Here is a 15,197-nt window from a genome sequence, read left to right on the forward strand (position 1 = left end):
AATTTTAAATTAAGTTGATATGCAGCCCACAGGAATGCTTACATATGGATTAGTGGTAAGTGTTTCTACTTGAATTTGACACCACTGGCCTAGAAAACAAGTCTATTTGCACCCTAAAGACCACTGGGTCTTTCCAAATGATTTTCAGTAGAACCCACAAATACACACACACATATATACACACGCACACACACACACACACACCCCATATATATATTTGTATCGTAAATACACTAATTTCTGTTCAGTTGTTTCAATCATGTATACCTCTAGATGACCCCATTTGGAGTTTTCTTGGCAAAAATACTGGAGTGGTTTGCCATTTCCTTTTCCAATTCATTTTACAGATGAGGAAACTGAGGCAAATAGGGTTAAGTGACTTGCCCAATGATACACAACTAGTAAGAATCTGAGAGGATTTAAGCTCAGGTTTTCCTGACTCCATGCTCAGTGCTCTATCCACCACATCACCTAGATGCATGCATATATGTATGTGTGTATTTTTATAGACATATAGATAGATAAAGGTATATCTATACATGTATGTGTATATATATATAACATATATAAATAACATCTATATGCACATATAAATAAAAATATATGTATATGTGGACACACATATATCAAATATATATCACATTCTAATAAAGGGAGGCTGCATACATATATACATATACACATATATAATCTTTTTTTATTAGAATGTGATTTTCTCAAGAACAGAAATCATCTTGCTTTCTGGATCTCCCGTACCTAATATCGTGCTTGGCAAACAGTAAGAATTTAATAAATGCTTTTTATTCATTCATTCATTCATTTGTTCATTTATTCCTTCTTCATTCTAGTCATAGCTATGTCTTTATGGGTTCTATAACTATATAGTGATAGATTTAGATGAGGAATCAGGCTGACTCTGCTATTTGCTTCTCAGGGCCCCAGTTTCCTCAACTATAAAATGAGGAGGCTGACAGAGATCAGGATCCTTAGCATGGGCTTCACAGACCTCTAAGCAATTTGTATAGATTTTAAGAGGTTTTTGTATTTCAATGGGAAAAATGACATTTTACATGTCAATAGGCTCTAAAATTTGTCATTTAATTTTTAAAAACATTTTTCTGAGAAAGGATCTGACCGCTCGAGGGACAAAATAGGTTGAGAACTGTCTCTTCATGCTCTCTGAGATCTTTTCAATTTAATTCAATAAACCTCTGTTGTGTCTACTGTTTGCAAAGTCCTACTCTAGCAATTAGATGTGCCAAGATGAAAACAACAGTCCCTGCTATAAATGGGAAATTATATTCTATATCTTTCTAATTTAATTAAATAATATGATCCCATTAATCTAACTAGACCACTAGTCAATTCCATGAAAAAGTAGATCATACTGCATGCTACATGGACTCCACTATCATATCCAACATATGCTTAGTGTTTTATGTCACTGAAAGAAGCCATGAAACCATTACCAGCCGTAGCCCCTAGTAGTGACTGCTAGCAAGATATTGGGGGAGCAAAGATAAAAACAACTGTGGTGGTTACAGTGTTGCTAAGGTCAGGGAGAGAGGGGCGAGAGCAGTGAGCAGGGACCTGGCTCCTTGGAATAACAGATATATGCAATCCCTAAAAATTCCATGTTTGGAAAATGTCATTAATTGCAACATCTTGAAAATGTACTAAATTTACTAAAATGATTTAATAAACCTTATAGTCTAAAAAAGAAAAAAAAGAGGGAGGATCCTATTACCCAGTAGCTCAAGCCCAATCTTGTTATTATAATAAATGTGAATAAATCAATATTGACAGTTCTGGTGCCCTAGTTCCAGGTAGCATAGGCATCCCTTTGGTTTTAGCCTCATTTCAGGGGGGCAGAAGTTATTTAGGAATCCATCTTTGAGAACAAATAGCTCATTTTTAGGTCATTATGGAGGTAATCTTCTTTTGTTTATTTGACTTGGGCAGATTCCATAACATCTGCTTTCAGGCAGAGACGCCGTGCAGCGCGGGTGTAACTGGTATTGTATGTGGTTGTATTCACATGTTTTTCACTTAATGAGACATTGGAGATGGTTCCACGATGCAGAGTAATCGCAACCACAGAAACTGTTTGGCTTTGTCAACATCCAGGAACCTACAGAGTGGAGAATGACAGAATCAGATGTCTTTGAATGAAGCCAAGTTATAAAACCTGGGTTAGGAAAGTTCTGCTTGTCTCTCTGGCTCTTCCTTTGTCTCTCTGTCTTCTCTTATCTCTCTGTCTCTTCCCCATCTCTCTCCCCAGTCTCTTAAATTTCTCCTATCTCCATTTCTTCCTCTGACTCTTTGTCTCATTGTCTTTTACTTTTTCTCTCTGCTTAGCTCTTCACATCTCTCTCTCTCTCTCTCTCTCTCTTTCTCTCTCTCTCTCTCTCTCTCTGTCCATCTTTCTCTCTCCTCCTTTCCTTTTCCTCCCTCCTTCTGTGCTCGTGGGGAATGTTGGCTCTCTGGGTTGGGGCCTGAGAAGAGCTAAAGAGACCCATGGGGGCTTCCAGTGTTCAGGACATCATGTAATGCTGCCTTTCATTGGTTGATAGGTGTGTACCTTGTTATGCCAGCTTCCACTGCCAAACTGACTTGCCCTACATAGCAGTTTGTGGTTAGATGAACCAAGCAGAGACCATTGGCATAAACGCCAATTGAAAAGTGAAAATTCCAGGAACCTCTTTGGGGTTCACATGCTGCCAAATACCTGGTTTGATTGATGTCTTCCCTGGGATGAATGGCTGTTTTGGCATCAGACAGATAGCCTCTTTTCCAGACTTGCCCCTTCCACACCCTAAGACGTGGCTCTTTCCACTCCACAGGTCTCCACTACGTTTTTCTCCAGAGTCATGCCTAAGTGTATGGAGGAATTTGCCCTGATGGAGATGGGGGGAAGTGATTATGTACATTAATGATATTAGAGATCTTTAGAAATATTAAAGTCAGTGTAGCTTCTTGGACACATTGGGAGCACTGAGCCTTATAGAGGAGATCCCTTCGAGGAAACTCAGTGATATCCCACTGAGAATTCTGTTTCATTGAATAGATACCTATTGTGTGTTCAAGTCTGTTCTACATGTTTGACTGATAGGTTGACAGTGTGAGAATTTTCTATCCCCTCCAAGTTAACAAACTTTAGTGTTATAATACTAGCCCATTTAGAGTCTGCAATGCTCAATGAAGTGAGAAATAGAGGTCAATTATCCAGACAATTCACACCAAATTCTCCATTTCTCCTGCACATGTAGAAATAAGCTTAGCATATTAAATGGTAGCACAGTAGATAGGGTGCCAGTCAGGAAGTTCTAAGTTCAAATGTGACCTCAGATATTCACTAGCTATGTGACCCTCAGCAAATTGCTTAACCTCTCTCTGTCTCAGTTTTCTCATCTATAAAATAATAGTATCCACCTCCAGGAGTTATTGTGAGGATAAAACGAAAATAATATTTGTAAAGTAGTTAGTACAGTGCCTGGCATGTAGTGAGCATTATATAAATGTTAGCTATTATTGATATTTTTATTAATAGAAAGGGAAGTTCACAAAGAGAATGGCACATCTTCTCCCCTCGGCCTTTGGGATGCAGTTAAAAAAAAGAATATGCTCTTGGAAAAGGAGAGAGAGGCAGGGGCAGGCCAATGTGATTATGAAGCTGCAGGCTGGGGCTGATTATGTCAAAGTTCTCAAGAGGAAAACACAGAGCAGGAAATTACTGGCAAGCGGTCCTTGAAGACAATAAATGGAATTTGTTCAATTCAACAGGGGCAGTGGGGAAATCAGGATCAATTTATCTTTGATAGCTTGACAAATTCCTGGTTCCAACAGCAAGAATGCTTCGGTAATAAAGTTTCCAAATGCCCTGACCTCCAACCGTGAGTGGGACAGAGCCCAGAACCTGAAGGCCCAGCCCTGTGTGTGAGGTAAAGGCCCATGTATCTCTCCATTCTCTATGATGACAACAGTGGTGTACCGAGTCTTATACTGGGTGCTGCTAGTGAGACCGAGGAAAGTCCTTGGCTTTGCGCATGAGTTTAAGGAGTTCATTGCGTTTGGGAGAAAGGACACAAAACCATGAGCATAATATGCAGCACAGCACAGCGGAAAGAAAGGACCTGGAAGTTCAAGTCTGGTCTCTGTGGATTATATTGCTTACGTGATCTTGGGCCTAATCCTGGGCCTCAGTTAGATTATTTTCAAATGTGGGAGGTGGACTAGATGGCTGTTGAGTCTCCTTTCAGCACTAGGTCTGTGATTCCACAAATACCGTGGAAAGGTGGAAACAAAGTGCTGGGAGAGGTCTCAGAGGAAAGGTCCTAAATCGGGAGATTCCAGGGAAGGCTTCCTGCAAGAAGTGATGTGCTAATAGCCATTTTATTTATAAGATGTTTTAAGCTTTGCTAAGCGCTTTATATACATTATTTTGTTAAGTTCTTACAACAGTCTTAGGAGGTGGGTGCGCTTATTATCCCCATTTAACAAATGAGGAAACTGAGACTGAGAAATGACATGTCCAAGGTTAGCAAACCTAGGAAGTAGGTAAGGCAGGATTTGAACTCAGGTATCCCGAATTCTAAGACCAAGCCTCTATCTACTGTAACATCTAGCTGTCTAGTATAAATCAGCATGAATTACTGCAGGTCACTGATTGTTACAGGAGCAGAAAAATTTTCTTTTTGGAGTCTTAAATTTTTAAAACTTTGTTTCACCTGTCTACTTCCTTCTCACAAGAAATTAACCTAGAGGCCCTCTCTCAACCCCCAGTTTTGAAGTGTCTTCACCAATATGGAAGATGGGTTTGGTAACTAGGTGGTAACTAGTTGGCTTTCCTCTGATTTAATCCACTACCAGAGACAGAGGGCACATATTCTTTTGGAGAGTTGGCTGGCTGGTTTAAAAACCATTACATTTCTCCATCAAGAAATGCTGCTTACAACAACAACATGAAACTAGATCAGAATTTTAGAATTAATTTCATGAAAGAATGGAAAGGTAGAGTTGGAATGAACATTAAAGATCAAGTAGTTTAGCCCAACCTTTTACAAAGGGATAATTGAGACCCAAAGAGAAGAGGTATTGTACTTAATTGAAAGTTAGTGGCCCATCTATGATTAGGGTATGGTATATGCACATACATGGACACATATATGTATGCACATGTATATAAACACACATATCAAAATATATTGTATATAATTTATATGTTAATTACATGTTTGCATTATGTATTAATGTCACATACTATATATTATACATAATATATAATACACATATATATGTGTACATATATACATGTATGTATATACATACACATGAGCTTGTATGTGTGTGTATATATATTCTATATATGTATATGTAATTGTATTTCAGTATAATTGGTTTCCTTCGTAATCCCATGTCTTCAATTTAAGCCTTTAAAAGCATTCTTCTGAGACTGGTTCCATAGACTTCTGTAGACTGCCACAGAGTCCATGGCACTAAAGAAGCTAAAAATTCCCCCAGCCCAGGACTCTCACTGTTGTGTCATACTTGTCTGCCATTTTCTATGAGAATGTTTATCAGAGAATGATATTTAGATCTGGTCCATTCAGGAAAAAACATACCCTGGACTGTTGGCTCTTACTGCTAAGGGGATTGAATGAACTGCCAATTTGAAATGGGCTGTCAAACTATTACCAACTGCAGTCCCTCTTGCCAGTCTTGGAGCCTGGGTCTGGAAATGTGCACTTCCCTGAAAATGCCAGGTTTCCCACAAGTTTATAGGATGGAATCCTCCTTTAAAGAATCCAACAGCTAGCAACTATATTTTTTTCCCTATAACTCATAAATTCCTTCTTATTGGCTTTGATGATTTTTTTTTCCCTCCTCACCTCCCTCCAGGAAGTTAATGCTGTATGTTCTAGCCCAGCCCTCACAACCATTATTGGAGTAGCAACTTCTGTGGACAGTCAGCCAACAGCACCAGTTAGGTGGGGTGCAGTGGATGGTGTGCTGGACCTGGAGTCAGGAAGACTTGAGTTCAAATCTGGCCTCAGTCACTTACTAGCTATGTGACCTTGGGCAAGTCACTTAACCTCTGGTTTCCTCAAATGGGACTAGTAACAGCACCTACATCCCAGGGTCATTGTGATGATCAAAAGATATTCTTTGTAAAGCACTTAGCACAATGCCTGGTGTGTAATAGGTTCTTAACAAATGTTTGTTCCCGTTCCTTTCACCAATTCCTAACCAATTGCCACTACAAGGGCAGGCATAGTAGCCTAGTCAAAGAGGGGATGGGGTAGGGAGGGGAGGGGAGGCATCATGAGGGAGAGAAAGGAGGCAGCATGCACCAGGCAAGTAGGACCACTTCCATCACCTTCACCACCATCTCCCCTTGGATGCAGAGAATGACAGCCCAGGACCTGAACCCAAGAACTTTTGGAATAGTAGTTCTTCCAGTCCAGTGCTCTCAGGCATTATTCTGGAAAGCAATCCCTGTGGAGAGGTAGCCTGGAAATGTGTCCTGCAGGTGCTGCCACCACATCTAATGAAAACCCAGAAAAGAAAGTTCTTGTCCCCAAAGTCCTTAACACTTTTGTTCAACATCAGAAACTGATAGGATTTTATCAGTGGAAATGGCATGAAAGAAGAGTCACTGCTATCTGCTTGCTGCTTCACCCTAAGGACTGTGGGACATTTCCATTTGCCTTGCAGCTGACATTTTCCATGTTATTGTCTCTCTCATTAGAATGGAGATTCACTGCAAATAGGGACTTGTTCTATTTGTGTCTCCAGCACTTAGTCCAGTGCTTTGCGCATAGTAAGTATCTAATAAATGTTTCCTTCATTCATTCATTTAGAGATGGTGAAATCACTTCTTTTTTTGAGAGTCCCAGAAGTTCCCAGTTTCTTTCTTCCCTACCCCTTTCTTCCCCCTTTTACCACTTCCCATAAATTCCTGGAATTTATCAGTCTTGCTACTAGAGATCGAGAGTACCAGTATATGACCGTGTTTGTATTACATCTTCCTGTAAGACTGTGTTATACATAAACTTTGTCTCTCTCTTAATCCCTAACACAGTGCTGTGCATGCAGTAGGTGCTTAATAAATGTTTGTTGTATGAATGAATAAATGAACAAGTGACTGAATTTGGGCAAGTAGTCAATTCTATTGTTACTAATTTGACTGATCACACTTCCCTTCTCAAATTATACTGGTTATTTAATTGAATTGATTTTATCCACTTGGTGACTATCTAGACACACTTGCAGAGTTAGAGAAATATAAAATACTCACAGGGGTGGTCATATGGATATTTAGAAAAAGTGGGTGTCTAACGTGTTTTTATGGCTTTGCCCAAGCTATTCCTAAGACTATAAGGCATTCCCTCCTCATCTTTTCCTCTTGGAATCTCTAGTTACCCTTAGGACATGGCTCAGGTGCTACCTTTTACATAGTCTTTATTAACTCAACCCTCTCCACCTTATTTACCAGTTCCATTATTCATTCATCAGCGTAGGCGTTGCCTTAGGTTCATTTGATCTCTCTTCCGAGTGTACTCCTATATGTACATATTGTCTCCTCTCTTAGAAGGTAAGCTCCTTCAGGACAAAGAATATTTTGATTTTGTCTTTGTATCCACAGTACTTAGCCTCAGTGCCTGGAACATAGTATGCCCTTAATAAAATGTTTATTGGTTGATTGAATAGACTTTTCACTTCTTTTCATTAGAAGGGAGAGATGCAGACAGACTTCAATGGGAAAGGCTAAGGTTTGGGCTGTTGGGTTTTGCCTTCTTTCAGTTCCTTTGTGAGAGCCAGGGCTGAGGGCAGTGTGGGTGGTACCATCATGGGATCATAGGATTTAGAGTGAGAAGGCACTTTCAAGATCTTCTAGTTCAGAGGTGTCAAATACAGGGCAGACAACATGTGGGCAGGCCACATGTGACCCACAACAGTCCCAAGTGTGATTCTAACCAGATTAAATGAATTTGGGAAATATTTAAATATTAATATTATATTAATTATATAATATATTAATAATAATAATAAATAAAGCATAGATAACATTACATTTTAAAGTGAAGTCAGTATGAGGAAGGTAGGGATTTTTGTGCGTGATTTAATGGTTCTCATTTCTATTTGAGTTTGACCCCACCAATCTAGTCTGACTTACTTTATTTTACAGATGATGAAAATGGGTCCATAGAAGAATGATAATAACTAATTTTTAAATGCTATGTGCCAGGCACTGTACTAAGCTATCAAATCTCATTTGATCATCACCATAGCCCTGGGAGGTGGGTGTTATTATCCCTATTTTACAGATGAGGAAACTGAGGCAAACAGAAATTTAAGTCACTTGCCCAAGATCACACAGCTAGGAAGTATCTGATGCTACATTTGAAATCAAGCCTTCATGACTCCAGAACCAGTGTTCTATCCACTGCACCATTTAGCTGCTGAGAATTTTAAGGGCTTTTCTAAAGTTACTCAAGTGGAAAGTAGGAGAAATGGGCCTCTCAGTGTCCTGGTCTGACCATGACTGAGATTCCATGTGTGGGGCCAACTCCATAGATACCATTATGGATCTGACAAAGCTGCCACGCTCTCTTGTGGAGTTTGTGCTTTGTTCTCAGGGTTTATGAAATGTAAGAATGAGATCATACACCCTTGATTTGAATCTGAGTTAGGTTCCCTGTGGTGGCCACATCTGGAAGGGCAGCAGAACAAGCCCAAATAATTCAAGGGCCTGCTTTGTGAGTGAATCTGGAAGAGTTAGAAGGGGAAGGAATACATTGAAAAAGGCAAAATCATCTATTGGAAAAAGTCAGAAGACTTGGGTTAGACATAGAAATCCTGGGGGTCATAGAAGACAGAGTCCTGGAGTTGTAATCAGGAAGTTCTGGGTTTGGTTCCTGCCTCAGACACTTAGTTGTATGACTGTGGTGGACAAGTCGATTAACCTCTCCATGCCTTAATTTTCACATCTATCATGGGGATGCTAATACCGATAGCCTGTAAGCCCTAGGGCTTTTGTAGATGTACAAATTGTCTCCCAATGGGCATAAAAGCTCCCTGAAAGCAGGGCCTATTTCATTTTTGTTTTTGTACCCCCAGTGTATAGCATGGTGCCTGGCATTCAGTAAGGGTTCAATAAATGCTGGTGACTGATTGCTGTGTGAAGTACTGTGTAAACCTTATAACACCATAGAAATGTAAAATCGTACAATGAAGGTCTAAATAAGCAGTTTTACATTTCTTTTTGTGACACAGTTCCCTTTGGCAGTTCATAGGTGAATCCTATGGGCCCTTTCTCAGAATAATATTTTTAATCTTGTTGTTTAGTTGTTCAGTCATTTCCAACTCTTTGGGACTACATTTGAGTTTTTGTGAGGGACAAGGACACTGGAGTGATTTGCTATTTCCTCTAACTCATTTTACACATGAGGAAACTGAGGCAAACAAGGTTAAGTGACTTGCCCAAGGTCACACAGTTAGTAAGTGTTTGAGGCCAGATTTGAACTCAGGAAGATGAATCTTCCTAATTTCAGGCCTGACAATATCCATTGTGCCACCTACCTGCCCTAATGTTTTTAAATACATAAAGTAAAATACAAATGATATGTTACATTGAAATACAGTCATCAAAATATTTTTTTAAAATCCCAGACCTGCTGAAATCTATCTGTTAACTCCTTGAGTGTCCATGAATCCCAGGTTAATCATTCTTGGTCTAGATTATATTTATGGGACATTATTATAACTTTACATTGGGGTCTTAGGTTCATAGGGAGCTAAGAAGCCATCTAGTCCAACTCTCTCCACAGGTGAAGAAACTGATGCCCGGAGAGGCCAAGTAACTTGTCCAAAGTCACATCGGTTGTAAGTGTTAAGGTGAGATTTGAATGGAGATCCTCTGACTCCAGAGGAGTGTCCTTTCTACTGGACTATGAGTGTGTACCCTGGTTTATGATGGAGATACAGGAAGATCTTATGTATAATTGTTGAAAGAGAACAGATACAAATTTAAATGCAGTAATTTCTATAAGCATAAGTAGGTCCTTAATAAATGTTTACTGACTTGTTTACTTATTCCATAAAATTCATTACTCCAGAATGACCTTGGTGATGATCTCTCTTATAAAAAGTGACTTTTGCTGATTCAAGAAACTAGCCACAATGTCCTGCATTCCTCCTATAAGGGGAACCAATTGGAATGAAGAGGACTTGGCTCCTGGGGACAGGTCTCCTCATATCAGTTTTGTTTGGGGATGTTTGAAAAGAAGCAGCCTCACAATCTTTGAGAAGCTTGATATGAAGGTACTGGACAACAGGAGTCATGACAGGTTCTGGCTCTGGGCTTGGAGGCTCTGAGAGCTTCCAGGCCTCAGGTCTTAAAATGGTAACTGAGGTGACCCCTTGGCTTTAGGGAAAGCCCCTTTAAAATATCTGAAGAAAGATGAGAAAAGAAGGGAGGGGGACAGGAACAGAGAACCAGTTTCATCACTTTTAGGAGTCTTGTTGATTCTTAAGCAAAAACTCTTTGTTTAAAAAAAATCCATTTTTTCATACATTCAGACTCTAAGCTGCAGAAAATTTCCTCCTGTGATGAGAAGCATTCAGAACAAAAACACGTGGCCTGATTTGTCTTTTACCAAAATCAAAGGCTGTATTCTAAAGAGACTTCATTTGCCACACAAATGTAGCAGATGTTTTCTAAGATTATAGCCACACAAGCGCAATCCACCCTTTACATCTTTGGAGCATTTCAGTTTTTTGAAAAGAGAAAACAGTTTTATGTTATTACATGATGCACTGGAAGTTTCTGGTAATGAGGGGTCCATTGCAGATGAAGGTAGAGGGGAAAGATGGTGGGGGGTTAATACAAGAGTAGCCAATGTGAATGAGGGCTGTGAGAAGATCCTTCTGGAAAATAATTTTAATATAATATGACAAATGCAAATGATGTTAAGCATCTTTGGTATACAGGACACTGAACTCCATACAAGGTTTAGATAAGTTATGATCCCTGCCCTCATTGGGCTTATAGTCCAGGAAGAGGCTGATGCAAACTCAGATAGTTATAACACATAACATTTCAAGATAGGCATTTCAGAGAAGTACAAATAGTGAACAATGAGAAGAATGGAGAGGGAAGAAATAAAGGGCAATAGGTCACTTAGAGATAATTAAATCACTTCAGAGTTTCCCATACTCCTCTATCTTTTCTTCACCTCTTTGACCACTTGGAACTGCCTGGAAGGTACTAGTCTGGCCACCCATAGGTGACTACAATGGCTTAGGAGGTCAGGGAAGTCTTTGGAGACTCAGTGACATTTGAGATTTAAGGAATGGATAAGAATTTGTTAGATGATAGGAAGGGAGGGGATTCCAGGCCTAAGAACAACATAGTCAAATGCATAGAAATGTTGGGCATATTCAGAGGGTAGAGAGTTGTCTAGTTCAGTTGGTGTATCAACTGCACAAAATGGTGCACTCAAAAAAAAAGTGCACAAAAAGTACACAAAATACAAGACAAGGCTGGGTAGGTGAACTGATGATCACGTTGTAGAAAACCTTGAATTGAGAGGAATTTGAGCTTTCTCTGGGAGGCAATACAGATAGCAATTGAGAAGACATTTCCTTTCAACAAGTCTTTGCTGTATACCAACTTTATACCCAGCCCTCTTCATATCACTTTAGCAAAGTCAAAGAGTTCCACTCTTAATGAACTTATAGTTTACCTGGGGAAATATATGGACATAATACTTTGTGAACAAGTCCCTGCATTATAGATAGTTGAAAAGAAAGTAGGTTAAAATCATAGAATATTAGAGGCAGAAAAGTGCTTGGACATCATCAAATCCAACCCCTTCAATTTATAGATAGGCAAATGAGGCCCAGAGAAAGGAAGTAACTTTGAGAAATAATCATGGTAATCATATAAAAAAAAATCAGGAGCAATGAAGCTGAAGCCTTTAAGGAGGAACTCCCTATGTAGTAACTGTCGTTCTTGGTAACTGCCAAATTTGTTGGATTTCTTCCATATGACTTCTGTAGAATTCCTTACTTAGTACCAATACTCAGTGGGCTATAAACTTAGTTGTGAAAGTGCATTCTGAATAATCGTAATAATGGTCATGTGAGGAGTAGGATACAAGATTGTGTCTGGAAATTTGTCTATTGAAAACGGAACTATGGTGCCTATGTTATTCAGGGCTGACTGGGACCTACAGAGACTGTCAACTTGTTTCTGCCTAGGGCTTTACCCATCCACCACAAGAATGGATTGGTTGTCTAGTCTACTGCTGCTTAACTTCTAGTTAAATGTACTCTACGATAGTACATTCAGCCATTTCTAAATTGGCATTGGCCTACTTAAGTGGGGTGGTGCATATCCAGGCACAATGATGAGTAGGAGGCATAGTAGGGATTGTGCATGGTAGATATTGATCACTTTCAAGTCTCTAACTCTCCTCTTAGTGCTGTATCCCTCTGTAATCTAGCACCATGTTGCCCCTTGGATAGTCACCATTGAACTTACCTAGGTCTACTTTTCTAGTAGCATAGCAGACACTGGACATTTCCTTTACCTACCTTTTCTCCTTGAGTTAGGAGCCATTCCTTTTGTGCCCTACTTTATGCTTCTGACAATGGTGGAGCAATAGGTGGGAAGGTAGCATTATACCAGCGAGAGGACACTTGGTCTGGGCTTTAGGAGACCTAGGTTCTAGCTCTGACTCTGTCATTAACTCTATCTATGGACCTTCTCTTCCCTGGATCTCAGTTGCCACCTCTTCAAAAGGAAGGTATATGTGTAAGCAATGAGGTTTTCCCTTGTGAACTTTGGTGGTAACTTTTGGTGGGTTGAATTTTTCTGATTTTGAAGGCAATGGAAATAACTAAGGCACTTACATTTGCATAATGAAGAAGAGGAGAATTAGTGGGCTGAGTGATTAGGAAGTAATATGGGTGAATGAAAAAGTATTTATTAAGCATTTGCTATGTGCCAATTACTATGGCAGTTCCTGGGGCAATAGCAAAGACAGGTTCTGTTCTCAAGGCCCAGAGAAATTTAAAAATAGGAAAAGGGGAAACTCCAAATCGTGTCCAAAGGAAAACAGTCCTCACTCCCAAGCTTTTTGGTTTTCTGAGCTCAGGGATATGTCCTTTCTGATCTGTTCCCTATCCAATTCCATGATGCATTTTTATCTTTCCCTTTTCCATTCTTTCTCTACAGAGACAATCTGGACCACAAGTTATATTTTCTAGACAAATTGTAGCTTAATCACATATTTTAGGAAATTTAGGACTCCCTGGTCTGAGACTAAGTAGATTGGTTTTTTTTTTTTCTTTTTCATATACTTCTCAAGAGTTCGCATTTGTCTTTGCCCTTAAAATAAAAGAAGTATGCCCTGGGAAGTTGACTTGGGTCAGTGAGGCCTAAACTCAGGTTATAGAAGTGATGTCAGTTCATATCTTTCTGCTACTTTAGACTTTGCAAAGTGCTTCCTTCACAATAACCTTTTCTGAAGGAGGCAGTATAAATACAAGTATCCCCATTTTACATAGGGACTCAAGATGGTCAAAAGAAGCCTTCAAGCCAAGGTGGATGATCACTTGTCTGGGATGCTAGACTGAGGATTCTTGTCTAGGTGGGGGGTAAGCAAGAGCAGAGGTGTTAAACTTGCCTACTGGCTGTACCATAGCCTGCACCAATCCTGACTGCAGTTGTACCAGATTAAAACGTAACTGGGAAATATTGAACAAAATAAAAATACTAGAGACTATAGATAATATGTGGTTTTCTAAGTCAATATGCAGCTGGTAGGGAACCTTATGTATAGTTTAGTGACCACTGTTTTTCTTTAAGCTTGACATCCCTGGATTAGATGATCTCTGAAATTCTTTCCAGCTCTAGGATTCTGTGAGGTTTAGATAAATGAATGGATAGATAGATAGATAGATAGATAGATAGATAGATAGATAGATAGATAGATAGACAGATGGATAGATTATTAAGTGCTTACTATGTACCAGGTACTGTGCTAGACTTTGGAGATGTAAACACAAGCGAATAAGATAGACCCTACCCTGAAGGAGTTTATATTATAATGGAGAGGATAACACACAAAAGGGAGTTGGAAAGAGAATTTGGGGGAGGGGGGGTCAGTTAGGTTACTTACAGGGCCAAGGTGGTTGGTAAGAAGCTGGAGAAATCCAGAAAATGAATTGAGCTGGAGTGAAGTGAGAATGACTGTGTTCCCTTAGGAAATGGTTGTCTGAGGCAGGGACTTACCAATCCTGAGAAAAGGACTTAGGACAGAGGCATCTCCAGCATGGGAAGACCTCAGGCAAGAAGGAAGTCTAAGAATGCAAAAAAGCTAAAAACTGAACCAAGTCAAAACAAAACAAAACAAAAAAGCCACCAAAAAACCAAACCAAAACAAAACCAAAATACCAGATTCTCTCCCTAACTTCCTTATTCTTGCTGAAGGCGCCACTCTCTTTATAGTCAGCCAGGTTTGCCATCTAGGAGTTATTCTTAGTGTATTTTTCTCTTTCATCCATATCTCATCAGCTGCTAAGTCCTGTGGACTTTGCCTCTACATCTCTTGAATTCATACCCTTCTCTCTACTCAGACTACCACATTCCCTCATCACCTCTTACCTGGGCTACTGCAAAAGCAGAAGAGACCTAATGGGTCCCCACATCTCAGATCTCTTCTTTCTCTAATCTGTTCTCTAAATAACTGTCAGTTCCTAAATCACGGGTCTAGCCACGTCATTCTGCTGATGAGAGCTCCTCTGTCAGCTCCCCACTGTCTCCAGTGTTCTTCAGTCTTTTCCCAGCTGACCTCTCCAGCCTTATTTCATCTTATTGTCCTCCACACACTTTATGTTCCAACCAAACTCATCTACTTTCTGTTCTCTGTACAGGACTTTCCCTTCTCCGTGCATTTGCACAGTTTGTTCCTTATGCCTAGAATTCTCTCCCTCCTCATCTCTACATTACAGAATTGCTAACTCCATTCAGGGCTCATCACAAGTGACACTTCTTATAAGAAGTCTCTTTTGACCTCCTTGGTTGCTGGTTCCTTTTTCCTTCCCACTCCCTGGGATAATGACTGAATTTTCTTGTCTATATTTTGTATTTATTAATGAATTTATACCATTCTCTCACTTCTTTTCCA

The 15,197-nt window shown here is 39.7% G+C and overlaps 1 long non-coding RNA gene across 1 annotated transcript; it reads right to left on the bottom strand.

Annotated features, from left to right (window-relative positions):
- Positions 1-658: 658 nt before the first annotated feature.
- LOC140518931 (uncharacterized) lies at positions 659-14,829 on the bottom strand. Its single transcript, XR_011972050.1, has 3 exons — positions 14,675-14,829; positions 2,729-2,897; positions 659-2,131 (listed from the first exon to the last, which is right to left on the bottom strand). It is a non-coding gene; the product is annotated as an uncharacterized lncRNA (long non-coding RNA).
- Between the last annotated feature and the right edge of the window lie 368 nt (positions 14,830-15,197).

This window comes from Notamacropus eugenii, chromosome 1 (assembly GCF_028372415.1).
Source record: "Notamacropus eugenii isolate mMacEug1 chromosome 1, mMacEug1.pri_v2, whole genome shotgun sequence".
In the NCBI taxonomy this organism is placed as follows: Eukaryota; Metazoa; Chordata; class Mammalia; order Diprotodontia; family Macropodidae; genus Notamacropus; species Notamacropus eugenii.